Raw genomic sequence first — 18,643 nt, 5'->3', positions numbered from 1 at the left:
TTAGGCCAGTTTCACAAGGTCGAGAAAATCATGCCAGATTTCTGCGTTGTAAGATGCACAAATCTCACACAAATATAAACCTAATTTTTTGAATAGAGTCATGTACCTCGCTGCATGTTCTAACTTTTCACGTTCCTCAAAACGCATCACCCATTGATTTTAATGGGAACTTTAGTGCCTCACATGGCTATGGAATTCCATGTGATGTGCATGCGAGGTTTTCCATTGAAATCAATGGGAAACACTTTCAATCGTCTATCGCACGGTAAACTTGCACATTAGGATCAGAACTATACCAATGTGATGCAAGGCATTTTTGCGTGAAAAAAAAATGCATTCGCGGGTAGATTGCATGTTCACGAGCGCAATATTGACCCAAGTTTCATGGCCTGATATCGCGTTTGCCCGTATGTAGGAAGCCTTACACTTACATAGTAACATAGTATGTTAGGCTGAATGAAGACAGTGTCCATCTAGTTCAGCCTTTTTCTACCCCCCTGCCCTCCTGTTGGTCCAGAGGAAGGCAAAAAAAACAATGAGGCAGATGCCAATTTAGCTCATTTGGAGGAAAGAATTCCTTCCCGACTCCATAATGGCAGCCAGAATAATCCCTGGATTCTACCTAACTCCAAGACCCAGATTAACAACCCACTGGTCACCTAATGTCTATACCCTGTAATATCTTAGCGCTCTAAAAAGACATCTAGTCCCCTTTTAAACTCTTCTACTGATTTTGCCATCTCCATGTCCTCAGGCAGAGAGTTCCACGGTCTCACTGCTCCTACAGTAAAGAACCCCCTTCTGTGTTGGTGATGAAACCTGCTTTCTTCTAGACGTAGCGGATGCCCTCTCATTACTGTCGCAGTCCTGGGTATAAACAGATCATGGGAGAGATCCTTGTATTGTCCCCTCATGTATTTATACATGGTTATTTGGTCGCCCCTTAACCGTCTTTTTTCCAGGGTGAATAATCCAAATTTTGATGGCCTCTCTGGGTATTCCAGTCCTCTCATTCCGTTTATTAATTTAGTTGCCCTCCTTTGGACCCCTTCAAGCGCTGCAACATCTTTCCTAAGCACCAGTATCCAGAACTGTACGCAGTATTCCATGTGGGGCCTGACGAGTGCCTTATATAGCGGAAGAATAATGTTCTTATCCCTCGCCCCTATGCCTGTTTTAATGCACCCCAAGACTTGACAAAAAAACTGTGAGAAAGGTATTTTCCCAGAATAAATAACAATTAGAAAAAGGCAGATGTACATATCTGATTCTTTGACAGATTTATGTGAAAGATGACGTGGTTCCACCATGATTGTTTATCTTTTGCAAATTGCTGACAATTATTTTTGAGTTATAAGACAGATGTCTTTGCAATTATTCATATACTCTCCATTTCTTGAGTTTTGTTCTAATAATTGTTTATTCCTGACCTTTTGACTATGATGCTAATTAAAAATTAACAGATGTGAATGACATGGTATGAAAACTCCAATGTTATGTAAAATTCTTACACTTTGTGAGCAAACTCAGTAGGTCGTTTACTGATAAGAAAGGACTATAAATTATGACCCTGAACAATCATTGGGGCAAATAAATGCTGCTGTCAGAGTTGACGGGGACATTAGAGGTTTAACAGCTGTAACCAGAATCAACGCTGACTGTGGTGGTTTCAGGTGGGTGCCTGCTATCAGATACAGCCAACACTCGCCTTGTGTGGAGTGGGATTAGCTTGCAATCCAGCTCCATATGAACCCTGCACACACAGGACATAGCTGTATGTCCTGCGGTGTTAATGGGTTAAGGTTCACATAACTGGTCACTGTGCTGCGCAGGGCATGTGCATATGATGGACAAATGGTAGGGAATGTCTCACGCTGCAGGGTGGTGTCTGTGTTCGGTATAAGTGGTTGGGGTACACAAGGGGTTGTTGTGTTGGCCACAGGGATAGGGTGCACAAGCAAGTACAAGACGTTGGTGCAACGTTGTGTGAACCTCCATGAAGTGTTTTCTGTGACCCAAAGCTACAATAGGCCTGATGAGTATTTAATGAGACTGCATGAGGGGTCCCCACATATATGTGAAATAGTTAGTTAGGTTACTTTTAGATAGGATGACTGTCTGGCACTTAAGTGCTGGATAGCCATCCCAACAACTATCCCTCCTGTGCTTCGACCAGGAGCAATAGTTATTCAGTGAATGGAGGTGAAGGATCTTAGAGGCCTCTTCCAGCCGCCATTCACTATGAAAAGGCAGTTGTTCAACGATGAACAGTTGCCTGTTTATACCTAGCGAGGAGTCGTTCACTGGTCACTTCATTTCAGTGAGCTGAAACACAGCAACTAACAACTAATGAGCAATATCTCGCTCAGTACCCTGTCGGATCCTGTGTTTACATGGGACAACTATCGTTCAAAATTGCTTGTTTGGGTGATTTTTCAGTCGGTTGTTGGCCCATGTAAAAGTACCCTTAGAAGCTTACATTTCATCAGTAGCAGTGTCCACCTCGAGGAGGCCAGGAAGTAGTCCTTTGGCCGCTAAGTGATAGCCATCTTCTTATTACTGCGCATAGAGAGAGAGCCGTCAATATCTCATGTGGAATTAATATTGCTGCTTTAAAATGTACTTTATTTACATTAATAAATGTAATAAATTATATTTTATATAAATGATTGAAAAAATGGGTTACTAACAAAAGAAAATATAATCCAGGACTATAAACTCCAGAAAAAATGACAAGTTAAATGAAGATGGATAAAAGAAACAATACTTCCATACACACTGGAGGATTCCTCCATGGAAAAAGGCAGCATGATGACTGATGATGTACTAGACAGCTTGTCCCACTTATTCCCATGTGTCTTTCTACAGACAGTGATAACATTTAGCGCACAGCTAAAGATAGACAGATATTATTTAACTTCTTCACCTCATTTTCTATTTCTGTATTATTACATGTCCTATTACAGAGCATACTCTTCTGAGCCGTCCTAATTTGTTACGGTGCTGTTAATAAGTATTCTCTCTTTCCTCTGTGTATCTTCTGTTATTTCAGATGTAATTTTTTTTTTAAGTAGGTGGGGGGGGCTGCTTTTAAGATTTTGTTTGAAAGGGAAAATACTTTTTTGTTGATCAACATGACATGTAAATGAAATTTGTGATTATCTTATAAAGTGAATGCGGCATCTGCCTTATTTTCCAGCAGCCTTTAGAAACGCTTTCCCTCCCTACAAAAACTTTGTAACTGCTAAGAAACCTCCTCAGTCTCTAAAAAGCTTATTTTCAGTAAGAGTCCGTTTCAAGGAGCTGATTTATCGTTTGATCGAGTGAACGATCTCCGGGTTCGCTCATTCAGCCTGTTTATACAGTAGATACAACGTTGGCTCGGTCACACAAGAAATCTTTGAGTTGCTCACATGCGCTGTATAAGTGAGAAGGACTGAACGGTCGCTTTTTAAACCGAACAATTCGTGAACGAGCCAACGATGTCTTATATGGCGGCGTAAAATGGACGATAAACAAAAAGTGGGTAATTTATCATTCGTCATCCAGTTTGTTGGCTGCTTTTACACCAAGTGATTACACTGTGCAACAAATTTTTTTTTTTTAATTTCAGAACAGAAAGTAATTGATATGTTTCTGTAAAATTAAAACCTGCTGATTACACTGGTAAAATTGAATAATAGCAGCACACCTTATTTTCAAGTTATTTAACCCCTTAGTGACCAAGCATTTTTTTTTTATTTTAAAAAATTGTACCATATAATGTACTGAAAAACTTTTAAAAAGTTCTAAGTGGAGTAAAATGAATAAAAAAAGGAAATTCCGCCATCTTTCGGTGCGTTTTGTTTCTACGGCTCACAAACTGGAACAAAAATGACCTGATAACTTTATTCTATGGGTCAGTACGATTACTCCATTCCAAACTTATGTAATTTTTTTTTTTGCTGTATCTTTTTTCAAAGACATTAATTTTTTTACAATTATTTTCCGCCACCATCTTCTGCACGCAATAACTTTTTTATTTTTTCGTCTGCATAGTTGTACAAGGGCTCATTTCTTGCGGGGCATCCTGTAGTTTGCACTAGTACCATTTTGGAATACATATGATTTTTGATCACGCTTTATTGCTTTTTTTTCTTGGAGACAGAATGACCAAAAAAAGCTATTTTCTGGCTTCTTAAATTTTTTTTTCGGATAACGTTCACTCTGTAGGGTAAATAATGCATTGCTTTGATAGATCAGACTTTTACGGATGCAGCGATACTAAACATGTATTTTTGTTTTATGATTTTGATTCTTTTATTTAGTCTAGCCAATGACCTGTAAAAACACAGCTCATTAATTACAACTTACTGGTGGATGATCCGCAGTGTTTACGCCATGTGGAAACATACTCTATATGGGGCATAAACCTACCCTTATAGTGTTCAGTCAACATGCAGTGTGTAACAGTGATTGCGAAATAGTTAATGGCAATGCAATGTCCTGGAGGAGGGCCAGCTAGCTGTGGGGGAGACCACGGACATAAACAAGATGGTGGTCATAGGTTGCTCTGCGGTCTCTCTCCACAAAATGGCCACTACAAAGGCCTCGCTTGGGAATCCGTGCAGTTAAGCAGGATTTAGAACTTAAGGTGACTAATATCGAGTGTGTTTTTCATGGGTGACGCCAATAGCTTTAAGTTGTGAACTCTCAGTGGATGACATGGGAATAACAGAGACTAGTCCACAGTTTTTCTGTTGCAAAACCAAAGGTACACAGTTTTACTGACAGTCTTTTCACGATTTGCGTAAAATTATATGCTCCATGGCAATACCGGAATTGATCTTTGCACAAACTATAGCAGTTGGATGCAACACAGTCAAGGACATTTAATAGGATTTTCTTCCAAGCACTCTCTCTCTATCTTTAGGATTATTTGTGAACAGGTTCCCCAGGTATCTGCGGTTTGTGCTCAGTAGGTTACCGTGAGGTCTGTGTCTGTAATGGAAACTGGGGTGAGACTGTACTTGTAATGGAGGCTACAGTATTTTCCCTGGATTTCCAGCGTAACAGGGACTCATAACACTCACTGTTTTTGTAGCAGGATCCTAACCTATTCTCCTCCACACTACACTGGTATTGAGACGTTTCGTGAGCTCCCTAACTTTCGACTACGCCTCTCCTTTTCCTCAGACTGCTCTCTGACTGACTTCTTCACTCCCTGATTCACTTGCTGACTGACTCTCTGCACGCTCCAGCTCTGACTGACTGTGACTGGCTGAATGACTTACATGTGTCAGAGGCATCAGAGGCAGCACTCAGCCATTCAATAAATGACAGCTAAGCGCTGCCTCTGATTGGTCAGAGCATTCAGGCAATCAGAGGCAGTGTTTTCAGGGAGCGGGGATTTTTAAATCCCCGGCACGAAGAAACGCTTCAGAAGAGTTCCAGGGAGCCAGGGAGGAGACGCCGGAGCCTTGACAGCACTGCTAGGTAATGTATATATATATTTTTTATTTTTTACAGCAGCTATGGCTTATTTTTCAGGGAAAGGCTTATATTTCAAGCCCTTTCCGTGAAACTTCCTACGGGGGTTTCCTGCATCCCATTACTGCCAGTGCGACAGCAGCAGCAGCTCCAGCCCCATTGAAAGCAATGGGAGAAGATCGCTATCCTCTACCACAGCTGTGGCAGGGGATTTTTTCCTCCCTGTTGCAGTCCCTTCATCACTGAACACTGTGATAGTGCTGTCACAATGTTCAGTGATGAGGTGACTCCCAATGTTACGCACAGCACGGGGCACACATGTCCTATATTTTGCAGGTGGAGTATTTTGTGCCTGTAAAAATCAGACATGTGAACACACCATAGGAAACCAATGGTTTTAATAAACGCACATAGGCGCATGCAAAAAAACACTCATCTGACTTCGCCCCTTAGAATGAAAAGTAAGCATGAAAAAAAAACATATTTGATATTGCTGCATCCGTGAAAGTACAATCTATCCAAGTGAAGCATTATTTATCCCACACAGTGAATAATGTATGGCAAAAATACACAATGCCAGAATTACGCTTCTTTTTGGTGACCCCCTTCTCCAGAAAAAAAATTGAATAAAAAGCAATCAAAAATTCGGATGTTCTTCAAAGTGGCACCAATAGAAATTACAGAGCATCCTGCAAAAAGCAGGCCCTCGCACAACTATGTCGATGAAATGATAATAGTTCTTGTGGTCAGAAGATGGCAGAAGAAAATAATTTTATTTTTCTCCAAATATTTTTTATTTTTTAAGAGTAGTGCATCAAAAGAAAACTACATAAATTTTAATTGTACCGACCCACAGAATAAAATGATCGCGTCATTTGTGCTTCACTGTGTACGCCAGACAAACAAACCTGTACATTTTATAAAAATGCAAAAAACAACAAGCCCTCAGACAGCTACGTTGATGGATAAATACAAGAGTTATGATTTTTTAAGAGAGGGGATGAAAAACTAAAATAGAGGCTGTGAAACCTCAGTTAACTTCATATATGAAGATCATCAGAAGCGGTTCTGAAACATAACGTCCTCAATATTGCGGCTAGAAAAATATGAGTGGAACATTGAAAAACTGTCTTCCTGATGTGTCTAATAAATGTTAGAAGTGTTTCCTTTCCCCCATTTATCATCCTTCTATTTCAGTATATTGGTAGTTTTCATTGTGATGTCATATAGCTTTCTTCTAAAGGGTTACAGTGTTTTATTTGCTTAACTCTTTATACATTTAAATGTTTTTCAATACACTATTACTTGATAGTAAACTTCAAATACCACAAAACAGACAGAATCTACAATAATCACCATTCTACAGTCTAGTTTATAAATGCTATGACTCTGGGGACAATGTCCTACTGATCAGTGCTATGGAGGTCATAAGCACCATGTTCCTCCTTACCAGAAATCAGATATGATGAGGAGGATTGGTCCAACTTTTCACTGCCACCTCATACAAGTTATGGAAAAAGCCAAGTGAGAGTGCTCAAAACCTCCTTTCTACTGATGGGTGAAGACCCCAGGGATCTAACATCTATCACCTATCTTGGTTAATTGTGGAAAAAATCTCTTTACTGGCATTGAGCGTTATTCTATTTTACACTAATACGCGTATAAAACCAAATATAGCTATGTTATCTACACGTTCTATGCAGACATTTACAAATAAATTCCAAATGTATCATAATGTAATATTTGACTCATTTTTAAAACACAATGAACACAAGCAAATGCATAAAAACATATATACTGCCACGCTCTGCGGATATGTTGCTTCCACAGTTGCCAGTATTGATACAACATAGAATTGGAAACTACAAAGTCAATTACCTGCCGCCAATACACCCGATATCAAAGCCTTCCTTGACTTCTTAGTTGCCATTGTAAATCCTTGAGTAATAATAGCTATAGAATCCCTTTATGCTGCTTTGTTCTGTACTTTCAAATTATCTCCAGAAGCAGGCATAAATTAGAATGTCCAAAGCAAACAAAAGACATAAGCATCAAGCCAGTCTGCTCAAGAAACGCTTAGCAAAAGGATAAAAGTTTTCTAAATATAGTAGCCTGACTTCCATAAAACAATGTTAGGAAGGCAGAGGATTGCTCATAAATGAGATGTCCTCTAAGGAACATGGAAAGTCTGACAACGCAACAAAACAGCTTGGGAAGTGATCAGCAAGATGTTGTGGATCTGTAACTCCCAATGGGAAGGCTTAAAAGTCACATGGAATTGGGATCACTGTCATCTAAAATCTCTATTGTGTGATAGTTAATAACACAATAAATAAATAAAATAATACTGTAATACTGCTGCACAATGTTCAGATAATAAATGGATAATAATTTGCTATCTTGAAAATTTAACATATTAATAATCTCTTATGGATTGATTCTTCGGTCAATTCAAATCACCCCCAAATACTGTAAATTTGAAACTACTGGATGAGAATAAGTGTAGGTTCAAGCATGAAATAGAGATAATCCAAAGGTTCAAAAACCTTCCAAATTACAAACCGTGCATAATTATAGAGCACAAGTCAGGAAAGTCTCCAGGTCCAGATGAATTACATACTAAAATAATGAATAATGAAATACTAAAGGAAGCAGCAGAGATAATTGCTGAACCACTCGCTGGAATTTTTGAAAATTCCTAAACAACTAGAGAAGTCCCAGATTACAAAAGGGCAAATGTTGTCCCTATCTTCAAAAAAGGGAAGAAGGGGGACCCAGGAAACTACAGTCCTGTGAGCTTGACTTCTATACCAGAAAAGATCTTTGAACAAGTTATTAGACAGCATGTATGCAAGTACTTGGATGAGAACTGAGTAATTAACCAGAGCCAGCATGGGTTTGTAACAAACAAGTCATGCCAGACAAATCTAATTTCCTTCTATGACAGAATCGCCGACTGGGTTGATCAGGGGAATGTGGTGGATACAGTATATCTTGACTTTAGCAAAGCATTTGACAAAGTATCTCATACCATACTTATTGAAAAAATGACCAAATATGGGATTGACAAGGCAACTGTTAGGTGGATCCACAACTGGTTGAGTGATCATACTCAAAGAGTGGCCATAAATGGCTGCATATCCAAGTGGAAGAATGTGCCAAGTGGGGTACCAAAAGGCTCTGTCCTAGGCCCTTTGCAGTTCAACATTTCTATAAATGATCTAGATGAGGGAACAGAGGGGAATCTGATCGAATTTTCTGATGACACAAAGCTAACACTAGAGAAGAGAGAGGATTCAAAAAGATGTAGACATGTTATTTTCTATTATGAGAAACCTCTTTCTAATTGAAACATGTTATCTTGGACAACTGCTTTAATGTATGAAATCGAAGGGTTGACCCCTAAGTGACCGTTGATATGCTTTATGACAACCTCATATCTGGGCTCTATTCCACAAGGCCATCAATTGACAGCCTCACTGTGGAATAAAGCCCAAAGGTCTGTGCGACTGACAGCTCCCTGCTATCAGCTGCCGTGGTGAGCAGTTCCCGGTCATGCGATCGCGGTTATTCAATTGGGTGTGGGGGAGAATTATTTCTAGGGAGTCAATTTTTTCTCTCCACAAGTGAGCAATGGGACCTGGAATTTATTCAGTTGTGCCCTGAAATCCAAAGTGTGTTCCCTCCATTACAGGTCTAGCCGTGTGTCCTGTAAGTAGATTGGTGCTACAATGGATATGCTTCTGAATACAGGAAAACAGGGGGATCCATTTTGGGGTGAAAGTCTTCATTTAAATGTATGTTGTACAAAAAGAGCTGTTCTAAACATGACACAATTGCCAAAAAAATCAAAATCGTACTTTTTCTTTTGTTCAAAAACTGTGGGGTCAAAATACACAGTACTCCTCTAGATGAATTTGTTAAGGGGTCTAGTTTCCAAAATGGGGTCATTTGTGGGGGTTCTTTATTGTTTTGGCCGCTCAAAGGCTCTACTAGGAGGGGGGGGGGGTTAGGACCAAAAGAATGCTTGTGCCAAATTTCACGCTTGTACGACACCATTTAGAGTTTTCTGGACTTCGGCATAAAAATCTTTATTGGTTTCCTCATCGGCATCCGTCATTGGGGCATAGACCTGTAAGATTGAGATGTTCACTGGCTTACCACGTATCTGGATAGCAATGATGCGGTCGCTGATTGTTCTAAAACTTTCCACTGCCTTTGAGATCCGCTTGTTCGTAATAAAGGCAACTCCATTCCTCTTGATATCCTCATGTCTGGCATAGTGCAATGTAAAGTCATCGGACAGAAAATAACCATTACCTGTCCAGTGCAATTCGCTAATTTCAAGAACATCAATGTTAAGTCTTGCCATTTCGCATTTCACAATGTCCAATTTAGCAGTTCTGCCAAGAAAATTGGCTCAGGATAACAAACACATGGTTTATGCAACCCAAACACCGACTATACGTGTGGACATCTCCCAATCACCTCCTTCGAAATCAGATTGATTACATCCTGTGTAGAGATGAGCGAGCACCAAAATGCTCGGGTGCTCGTTACTCGAGACGAAATTTTCGCGATGCTTGAGGGTTCGTTTCGAGTAACGAACCCCATTGAAGTCAATGGGCGACTCGAGCATTTTTGTATATCGCCGATGCTCGCTAAGGTTTTCATTTGTGAAAATCTGCAAAACCCAAGAAAGTGATGGAAACGACACAGCAACGGATAGGGCAGGCGAGGGGCTACATGTTGGGCTGCATACGAAGTTCCCAGGTCCCACTATTAAGCCACAATAGCAGCAAGAGTGCCCCCCCCAACAACTTTTACATCTGAAAAGCCCTCATTAGCAATGCATACCTTAGCTAAGCACCACACTACCTCCAACAAAGCACAATCACTGCCTGCATGACACTCCGCTGCCACTTCTCCTGGGTTACATGCTGCCAAATCCCCCCCCCCCCACGACCCAGTGTCCACAGCGCACACCAAACTGTCCCTGCCCAGCCTTCAGCTGCCCTCATGCCACGCCACCCTCATGTCTATTTATAAGTGCGTCTGCCACAGGAAAAGCAGGCACACACTGCAGAGGGTTGGCACGGCTAGGCAGCGACCCTCTTTAAAAGGGGCTGGGCGATAGCCCACAATGCTGTACAGAAGCAATGAGAAATCCAATCCTGTGCCACCTCCATCTGGAGCTGCACACGTGGGCATAGCAATGGGGAACCTATGTGCCACACAGTATTCATTCTGTCAAGGTGTCTGCATGCCCCAGTCAGACCGCGTTTTTTTTATATATAGTCACAGCCAGGTACAACTCCGCAATGGGAATTCCGTGTGCACCCACAGCATGGGTGGCTCCCTGGAACCCACCGGCGGTACATAAATATATCCCATTGCAGTGCCCATCACAGCTGATGTAATGTCGTGCTTAATGCAGGTGGGCTTCGGCCCACACTGCATAGCCCAGTCAGACTGGGGTTCTTTAGAAGTGGACACATGCAGTTACAACTCCCTGTGGACCCACAGCATGGGTGGGTGCCAGGAAGCCACCGGCGGTACATAAATATATCCCATTGCAGTGCCCATCACAGCTGAGGTAGTAATGTCATGTTTAATGCAGGTGGGCTTCGGCCCACACTGCATGCCCCAGTCAGATTGGGGTTCTTTAGAAGTGGACACAGATGCATTTACAACTCCCTGTGGACCCACAGCATGGGTGGGTGCCAGGAAGCCACCGGCGGTACATAAAAATATCCCATTGCATTGCCCATCACAGCTGAGGTAGTAATGTCATGTTTAATGCAGGTGGGCTTCGGCCCACACTGCATACCCCAGTCAGACTGGGGTTCTTTAGAAGTGGAAACAGATGCATTTACAACTCCCTGTGGACCCACAGCATGGGTGGGTGCCAGGAAGCCACCGGCGGTACATAAATATATCCCATTGCATTGCCCATCACAGCTGATGTAATGTCGTGCTTAATGCAGGTGGGCTTCGGCCCACACTGCATACCCCAGTCAGACTGGGGTTCTTTAGAAGTGGACACATGCAGTTACAACTCCCTGTGGACCCACAGCATGGGTTGGTGCCAGGAAGCCACCGGCGGTACATAAATATATCCCATTGCAGTGCCCATCACAGCTGATGTAATGTCGTGCTTAATGCAGGTGGGCTTCGGCCCACACTGCATACCCCAGTCAGACTGGGGTTCTTTAGAAGTGGACAAATGATGTTACGTCAGCTGTAATGCAGGTGGGCAAAAAATTAATTGGATTACACTGTAGGCGAGGGCCCACAAAAATTGGTGTACCAACAGTACTAATGTACCTGAGAAAAATTGTCCATGCCCAACCGAGAGGGCAGGTGAAACCCATTAATCGCTTTGATTTATGTGGCTTAATTGGTAACTAGGCCAGGAGGCAGCCCAGTTAAAATAAAAATTGGTTGAGGTGAAAGTTTCAACGCTTTAATGAGCATTGAAACGTATAAAAATTGTTTAGAAAAATTATATGACTGAGCCTTGTGGGCCTAAGAAAAATTGCACGTTCGGCGTGATTACGTCAGGTTTCAGGAGGAGGAGCAGGAGGAGGAGGATGAATATTATACACAGATTGATGAAGCAAAAAGGTTCCCGTTTTGGATGGTGATAGAGAACGATGCTTCCATCCGCGGGTGCAGCCTACGTATTGTTTATGTATCGCTGCTGTCCGCTGGTGGAGAAGAGAAGTCTGGGGAAATCCAGGCTTTGTTCATCTTTATGAGTGTAAGCCTGTCGGCACTGTCGGTTGACAGGTGGGTACGCTTATCCATGATGATTCCCCCAGCCACACTAAACACACTCTCTGACAATACGCTAGCCGCAGGACAAGCAAGCACCTCCAGGGCATACAGCGCGAGTTCAGGCCACGTGTCCAGCTTCAAGACGCAGTAGTTGTAGGGGGCAGAGGCGTCACCGAGGACGGTCGTGCGATCGGCTACGTACTCCCTCACCATCCTTTTACAGTGCTCCTGCCAACTCAGCCTTGACTGGGGACCGGTGACACAGTCTTGCTGGGGAGCCATAAAGCTGTCAAAGGCCTTAGAGAGTGTTCCCCTGCCTGCGCTGTACATGCTGCCTGATCTCTGCGCCTCCCCTGCTACCTGGGCCGCGGAAATGCGCCTTCGGCCACTAGCGCTGTGGGATGGGAAGTTTACCATCAGTTTGTCCACCAGCGCCCTGTGGTATAGCATCATTCTCGAACCCCTTTCCTCTTCGGGAATGAGAGTGGAAAGGCTCTCCTTATACCGTGGGTCGAGCAGTGTGTACACCCAGTAATCCGTAGTGGCCAGAATGCGTGTAACGCGAGGGTCACGAGAAAGGCATCCTAACATGAAGTCAGCCATGTGTGCCAGGGTACCTGTACGCAACACATGGCTGTCCTCACTAGGAAGATCACTTTCAGGATCCTCCTCCTCCTCCTCCGGCCATACACGCTGAAAGGATGACAGGCAAGCTGCATCTCTACCCTCAGCAGTGGGCCAAGCTGTCTCTTCCCCCTCCTCCTCATGCTCCTCCCCCTCCTCCTCCTCCTCTGGCCATACACGCTGAAAGGATGACAGGCAAGCAGCATCTGTCCCCTCAGCAGTGGGCCAAGCTGTCTCTTCCCCCTCCTCCTCATGCTCCTCCCCCTCCTCCTCAACGTGCTGAGATATAGACATGAGGTTGCTCTGACTATCCAGCGACATACTGTCTTCCCCCGCCTCCGTTTCTGATTCCAAAGCGTCTGCCTTTATGCTTTGCAGGGAACTTCTCAAGAGGCATAGCAGAGGAATGGTGACGCTAATGATTGCAGCATCCCCACTCACCATCTGGGTAGACTTCTCAAAGTTTCCAAGGACCTGGCAGATGGCTGCCAACCAGGCCCACTCTTCTGTAAATAATTGAGGAGGCTGACTCCCACTGCGCCGCCCATGTTGGAGTTGGTATTCCACTATAGCTCTACGCTGCTCATAGCCTGGCCAACATGTGGAGCGTAGAGTTCCACCGTGTGGGCACGTCGCACAGCAGTGGGTGCACTGGCAGATTAAACCGATGTTGCAGTGCCCGCAGGGTGGCAGCATGCGTGTGGGATTTGCGGAAATGTGCGCAGAGCTGGCGCACCTTTCCGAGCAGGTATGACAAGTGGGGGGTAGCTTTTCAGAGAGCGCTGAACCACCAAATTAAAGACATGGGCCAGGCATGGCACGTGCGTGAGGCTGCCGAGCTGCAGAGCCGCCACCAGGTTACAGCCGTTGTCACACACGACCATGCCCGGTTGGAGGCTCAGCGGCGCAAGCCAGCGGTCGGTCTGCTCTGTCAGACCCTGCAGCAGTTCGTGGGCCGTGTGGCTCTTCTCTCCTAAGCTGAGTAGTTTCAGCACGGCCTGCTGACGCTTGCCCACCGCTGTGCTGCCACGCCGCGTGACACCGACTGCTGGCGACGTGCTGCTGCTGACACATCTTGATTGCGAGACAGAGGTTGCGTAGGAGGAGGAGGAGGAGGGTGGTTTAGTGGAGGAAGCATACACCCCCGCAGATACCACTACCGAGCTGGGGCACGCAATTCTGGGGGTGGGTAGGACGTGAGCGGTCCCAGGCTCTGACTCTGTCCCAGCCTCCACTAAATTCACCCAATGTGCCGTCAGGGAGATATAGTGGCCCTGCCCGCCTGTGCTTGTCCACGTGTCCGTTGTTAAGTGGACCTTGGCAGTAACCGCGTTGGTGAGTGCGCGTACAATGTTGCGGGAGACGTGGTCGTGCAGGCCTGGGACGGCACATCGGGAAAAGTAGTGGCGACTGGGAACCGAGTAGCGCGGGGCCGCCGCCGCCATCATGCTTTTGAAAGCCTCCGTTTCCACAAGCCTATACGGCAGCATCTCTAGGCTGATCAATTTTGCAATGTGCACGTTTAACGCTTGAGCGTGCGGGTGCGTGGCGTCATACTTTTGCTTGCGCTCAAACAGTGGCGCTAGCGACGTCTGGACGCTATGCTGAGAGACATTGCTGGATGGGGCCGAGGACAGCGGAGGTGAGGGTGTGGGTGCAGGCCAGGAGACGGTACTGCCTGTGTCCTCAGAGGGGGGTTGGATCTCAGTGGCAGGTTGGGGCACAGGGGGAGAGGCAGTGGTGCAAACCAGAGGCGGTGAACGGGCATCGTCCCACCTTGTGGGGTGCTTGGCCATCATATGCCTGCGCATGCTGGTGGTGGTGCCTCCCCAGCTGATCTTGGCGCGACAAAGGTTGCACACCACTGTTCGTCGGTCGTCAGGCGTCTCGGTGAAAAACTGCCACACCGTAGAGCACCTTGACCTCTGCAGGGTGGCATGGCGCGAGGGGGCGCTTTGGGAAACAGTTGGTGGATTATTCGGTCTGGCCCTGCCTGTACCCGTGGCCACCGCACTGGCTCGGCCTTTCAATGAGTGGCAAGGAAAGACAAGGAAATGAACGTTGCAAACAACTTGAAGCAGAAGCCATGAAAGGCCATATGCGAGGCCGATTATCACAGATCAAGATGGCCCGAAAACATTTCATGGCACGCAACGCCACAATCAAAGGCAAAAATGGGAAGGAACTGAATGACCAACAGAGTATCCAGGATATGTGAAGGGAATAATCAGAGGAACTATATGCCAGCAACCACATACCTGACCATTGCATGAGCTGGAGGCTGTGGACTTGGAGCCTCCAATATGTGAGAAGTAGTTATAGCAATGAAACAACTAGCCAAAAATAAAGCGCCAGGCATAGATAACATACCAGCAGAGTTATTGCTGCCAGTACCAGTGAAAACCATCTCAGTGCTGTGCCAGGTAGTATGGGCATCCACTCAATGGCCACAAGACTGGAAAAGATCTGTCTTCATTCCTCTACCAAAGAAAAACAACTCCCAGAATTGCTTCAGCTACTGAACAATCGCCCTCATTCCGCATGCAAGCAAGATCCTTCTCGAAAGATCATACAGGAAAGACTGAGATCAGTAGCCGAAGCGGCACTTCCTGATGTGCAGGCAGGATTCCGGTGAGGATGCGGCACCAGCGAACATGTTGCAAACCTGCAATGGACCATGGAAAAAGCTTGAGATTACCAAAAGAATATCTACATGTGCTTCCTCGACTATATCAAGGCCTTTGACTGCATCGACCATGACAAGCTATGGCAGGCCCTACAAGAGCTGGGCATATCGGCACATCTAGTCAAGCTGATAAAATCACTTTATACCAATCAAGAAGCCACTGTGAGAACACAGTATGGGGACACAGATTGGTTTGGGATCGGCAAAGGTGTCTGACAGGTCTGCATCCTCTCACCCTTCTTGTTTAACCTATATGTGGAAGTGATAATGCGGAAAATTGACCTAGAGGAATTGGAAATCTGAGTGAGAACAGGTGGCAGAAACGTCAATAATCTACATTACACAGATGACACAACTCTGCTTACAAAAACAGCAGCAGGTCTGAAACAGCTGATATGTAAGATTAAAGCTGAAAGTGAAAAAAATGGGCCTCTACCTGAATTTAAAGAAGACTAAAATTATGACAACTGCAAATAGGGGCAAATTAAAAATCGACAACGAGGCCATAGAATGTGTGCGAGACTTCAGCTTCCTAGGTTCAAAAAGTGACCAGGCTGGAGAATCTATGCCAGAGATTAAACATAGGATAGCATTGGGGCAAAGCTTGATGCTAAACATGGACAAAATCTGGAAAAGTAGAGATAAAGGTATAGCAACTAAGAGCAGGATAGTGCAAACCATAGTATTCACCATAGCCATGGATTGATGTGAGAGCTGGACTGCAAAGGAAGCTAATAGAAGGAGGATTGATGTGTTTGAGCTGTGGTGCTGGTGAAAACTGCTTCGTATTCCCTGGATGGTGATAGTAACAAACAGAGAAGTCCTGAATTGTATAAGACAGGTTATAACTGGAGGGGAGGATGGCCGAACTCAGGCTCACAGATTGTGGCCATGTATGCGAGCGGAATAGCTAGAAAAATCTATAATGCTTGGACAGATCAGTTGCAAAAGAAGACCCGGCCACCAAAGAACACGCTGGCTGATACTGTCAGAGCGGATACTGGCATGGATATTACACAACTGAAACAATCAGTGCAAAACTGAAAAATATGGAGGAATCTCACCTTCAGGGTCGCCGAGGGTCGTAAACGGCTAACAACAAGAACAACACCGTTAGAGAATTATTGGCAAGTCTGTCTATCTATCTATCTGAATGTCAAGGCACTTCCTGCTTCAGACTTTAATCATAACTAACCATCTTCATTCTCTATAGCTTAGCTTACTATAGGGGCATTACAAGTGTAGATTTCCAATCTATCACTTATGTCTTATGCACACTTTTATTTGCACAAATTGCCACTACTACAGTCCCTAATACATTAGCTATACATAACATCACTTCACTAATGAACACATTTAGCATTTAACCATAACATTATATTAAAATCTCCATATTACTATAATCGCTATTGGGTAAGTACTAGAGATGAGCGAACCTACTCGTTTCGAGTAATTACTTGATCGAGCACCGCAATTTTCGAGTACTTCAGTACTCGGGTGAAAAGATTCGGGGGGCGTCGGGGGGCGGGGGGAGGCGTGGTGGAGCGGGGGGTAGCAGCGGGGAAATGGGGGAGCCCTCTCTCTCTCCCCCCCCCCCACTCCCCACTGCAACCCCCCACTCACCCACGGCGCCCCCCCGAATCTTTTCGCCCAAGTACAGAAGTGCTCGAAAATCGCGGCGCTCGGGTGAAAAAGGGGCGTGGCTGAGTATGCTCGCTCATCTCTAGTAAGTACTCCACCAGTCCACATTCGTCAGTCTATCCTTGTTCCCATAGTATGCAAACGTAGTTGTTGCAGACTGGTCTCACATGTCTGGCAGCTTGCTACTTGGTCTGAGTTCAACATGAGAAGGGAGACTTTCCCTTCAGTCCTCTGGTGGTCTGGAACCTCTGGTTCTCTCTGGGCCTCTGGTCGTTGTTCTTCCCAGCTGTAGTGCTGCAGCAGGTTAAACGGATAAGGTTTTTATGCTTTAACAGCCATTGTTCCCTGGTCTGCCTAATGGACACAAGGAACCCACGATTTTTGGTGTGCTAAAGCATAAAAACCTAATGCTTACCTTTTTGTTCTGTTGTTGTTGTGCAGCGAGGTCATCTCCCAGAAGGCTTTCAGCTTCCTCCAACAAGCCAGGACGGGCCGCCCCCCCTTCGGGATTTTGCGCAGAAGACAGGTGCCCTCTGACAGGAGTCAGGACGGGCCGCCTCTCCACTGCGCCCGGCAGAACCTGGAGTTCAGCCAGGACAGACGGGCTGCCCACAGTAAGCACTGCTTGTGACGTTGTGCCCGTTTGTTCACCTCGGAAGTGGCTCACGGACAAGCAGAGCAGGAAGCGGTAATTTTGACCGCTCCAGCTCTGCCTCAAGAAGCTACAGAAGAAGATGCCCGATGGAGTGGACATGCCTGATGATCAGTCCTGGCCAGGCAAGCTAAGTAAAAAAGTTTTTTTCATGTCAGAACCCCTTTAATAGCCTCTGCCAATATAAGAATCTCTTCTTCTCATGGCTGCATAATTTCTCTATAGTGCAGTTACTATCCCTTATATAGCCCCTGGGTGCCAGGAAAGTTCAGGCAATTTCCTGGAGGGGGTGGGGCTTAGCCTTCTATCATTTCCTAACATGGGGCACTTCTTCACAGACATCTGGCATGAGGCAGGGCTTAATATTTCCTCTCTGTCCCTCTCCTGACCGCATCACTAGCCAGAGCGGACAGCACTTCTACCTGGCCCTCACAGCACTTCTTCCCTTCTTTCCCCTAACCAGACACTTTGCTGGTGTGGTGGTGGAGCTTAACGCTATTGGGCCAATTGCCGGAGTGGCTTAGCCACTGTAATTTTTAAGAGAGGAGCAGGGCAGGACTCAGAAGGCAGGGAGCGCAGATTTTGTGAGAATAATTTTCAGGTGCCATATAACATTTGGAGAGCTTATGAGGTATCAATTACAGTGGAACCTCTCAAAATTGACGCTAATTTTGTAAACTACACCTTTTAGGGTATTCTTCTAGGCCGGGCTTTGTACAAGAAGCAGTAGGGGATGAGGGGAGAATGGGGAGAACAGTCATTGTTGTAGTGGTTTTGTATTTATTGCATTC

Source organism: Eleutherodactylus coqui, chromosome 12 (assembly GCF_035609145.1).
Source record: "Eleutherodactylus coqui strain aEleCoq1 chromosome 12, aEleCoq1.hap1, whole genome shotgun sequence".
In the NCBI taxonomy this organism is placed as follows: domain Eukaryota; kingdom Metazoa; phylum Chordata; class Amphibia; order Anura; family Eleutherodactylidae; genus Eleutherodactylus; species Eleutherodactylus coqui.
Note: the sequence above shows the minus strand (reverse complement) of the source record.